Source organism: Habropoda laboriosa, unplaced genomic scaffold (genome assembly GCF_001263275.1).
Source record: "Habropoda laboriosa isolate 0110345459 unplaced genomic scaffold, ASM126327v1 scaffold89, whole genome shotgun sequence".
NCBI lineage: Eukaryota > Metazoa > Arthropoda > Insecta > Hymenoptera > Apidae > Habropoda > Habropoda laboriosa.
The window spans coordinates 2,374,759-2,377,528 of record NW_017100263.1 but is presented as its reverse complement, the minus strand read 5'-3'; the positions used below and the strand labels follow the sequence as shown (position 1 = coordinate 2,377,528).

Sequence of the window (2,770 nt, the reverse complement as noted above, 5' to 3'; positions counted from 1 at the left end):
ATTGTTTGCGAGCCACGTGCTATTGTCCTTTGTATTATTGTGCATCTAGCGAAACAAAACGCGTGAGAGCATCGTTTCTGTGACGAGGAGGCCAAAAAGGCGACCAGGTTATCGTCTGACCCGCGATTTTTCCCCTCGTCGTGGATCACTTTAATTAATTACGCGAGTTACACGATCGAGTATCTCGTTTAACGCTAAGACGCATCCGTCGACGTAAAGAGGATGGCGTACTACGAAACTTCATGCAGATTACCGGGCTTTGTCTAGATATCGCTTCATAAATCAGTTATGTTAGGTCAGCGAAGTGGAACGTTGATGCAGTTGTGGAGTGAAGAGATTCATTTTTATGAATTATTGTTGAATTGTGATATGAAATGTAATGGCTTTTTTTATGAATATTTAAAATGATACGCAGAAATCTTGAGTTAGATAAGATTAGTCATTCCTTCAGTAATGTACATATAATAATAAGTTATTTTATTCTATATACTTTTATAATATATTGCATATTAAAATTTTTGTATTGTATATTATAAGTATATTTCTACATATTTCTTCATAAATTTGTAATATAAATTAATAAAATATTGTAAAACAATTCAAATTCTGAAATGCGGAACCGTAGAATTGTATGAATTGTAGAATGTAGAAATGTCTGAAACAAGACATGTAATTTACACTTTCCTATTACTAAATTAATAGATAGATCATGAAATATTAACAATTTAAGTTGAATAAGTTGTTAAATATATGACATTTTCACAAAAATAATAATCTTAGTACATTAATTCAGCAAGAAAACCTCTACATTTTCTTGTTTCATATCATTTTGACCTTGTCAAAAATTTCAAATAGATTTTGCAAGTGAATATAGGTTTTTGGTCAAATCAAGGCGATAAACAAGAAACTGTGGAGACTTCACTGTTGAATACTTCACAATCAACATGTACCCTAGTGACTTTTGAACAAGACCGTAGCTTTCCCATACAATACGATTATTTCGTGCTGCACTAAATGGAATCATGTCACACGATAGCATAAAATTATCCATAGTTGAGATTCCCTATTAACAGACAGAATAAGAAAATCGTGTTGTACAAGGGTTATCTGTAATTATTATATAACCAGATCCGCACGAGAGTCGTCCAACAGCTAAGCTCATTAGCGAGGCTTAAACACAGAGGCATTCAGCATTAGAAAGCTAGGTCGTTGCTACTGGACTTCCACCTCGTTTAAACATCCAATACTCGTGACAATTTTCCAGTAGCAATTACTATACAAATTTTCCACAATACCACAAACAGGCTGAAAAACCTACAGAAGATTAATAACAATAACATCGAGGAATCCTGATCATTCCATACCTCTCGAGTCACCACAACTGTAATTAACCAATGAAATTCCCACCTCGACTAATCAAATCAACATTTTCCATTTCCACTTGAAACACGACCGACAATTGTCATTCTAACGTAATTTATGAATCTGCAATTTCCAAGAAATCGTTCAGCTCGTTCATCGTTAATCCTTGCAAGTCAGGGAAAGAAAAATTCCACGGCTCACTAGTCCGCCAACAATGATACACGGTAAATCAGATCTAGTGTTTTTCCAACTGGAATCCAATCGATAATTGCTCCGTTCCATTGTGTTCACTCATCTGTTTATGCGCAATTAGCTCGCGCGTTGAACAGGATTTAATTATTATAATAGTTCGAGCGGACAGTTCCGCGAAAAATCCGTCGGATCGTGGCTTCCGTGCTACTTTTCCATTGGACTCGACGTCGGATCATGTGAAATTTCGCATCCCCTTCCTGCTGGAACGACAGCATGGCTATCTGCAAATCAGGAAATCGTTTGTCGGCGGAATCAGCTTAATGAGCTTGCGTAACGTCGTTCATGGAAAGACGGATGAATCGGTTATCGATCGACCGAGAAAATTTTTACGATCGTCCGTGGATTTGTATCCTTGTGTTTAATGAACGTCGAAGGACGGTTCTCGAATTTCGTCGAACGGCTAAACCTAGCCTTTATAGGTCACTTTAATGGGATAATAGTTACATTTCGCTTTGTTTCTTGCGATCTGTGTCAGTGGATATACACTACCGCTCAAAAGTATCCGGACACTTGATAGTGTCATGCACTGTCGACTTTGGAATTTTCTTCCTTAAAGCGATTTCTCGAATTGAATATCCTTGTTCCGCAAGAGTAAGGATACTAGCACGTTTTTCTAATGATAATTCTCGTTTCGAATTCATAACTGAACATAGGAAGAGCAACAGACGAACTAAAGCAAAGCGGGTGACTGCATAGCGTCAGCTCCGTTCTCATCCCTATCAACACCTAATAGGTATCGGAGAACTCTCTGAAATCGGTCTGTACCATAGAAATGAAATAAACTAAATCTTCAGACCTTCTCAAACAACGAAATCGTTCCATTAGGTTTCGTCTTTATAAAACAGGAATTATATTATTGCATTTTTATTATGTAATTTGTACATGAAAATAAATTTTAGTGTGCTACGATACTTTAGTATACGTAATAATAACAATTACAAAAGAATTGTAGAGAATAAGGAAGTGTCCGGATACTTTTGAGCGGTAGTGTATGTATATTGACAGGATGAGGCTACATTTAGATGATTCTTCTATATACACTACCGGCCAAAAATTTACACAAAAATTTCCAGAAAAAAGTCAGCGACTTTGAGAATTTTTGATCGTTCGAATCAATTGATACGAGATAAATTGATAAAAGTAGAATTGAGATAAA

At 36.1% G+C, this 2,770-nt stretch overlaps 1 protein-coding gene across 1 annotated transcript in view; it reads left to right on the top strand.

The window, feature by feature from the left end:
• Window positions 1-2,770, top strand: part of LOC108573032 (A disintegrin and metalloproteinase with thrombospondin motifs 20-like) — a 194,543-nt gene that overhangs the window by 8,646 nt on the left and 183,127 nt on the right. The gene's annotated exons all lie outside the window — the stretch shown is intronic.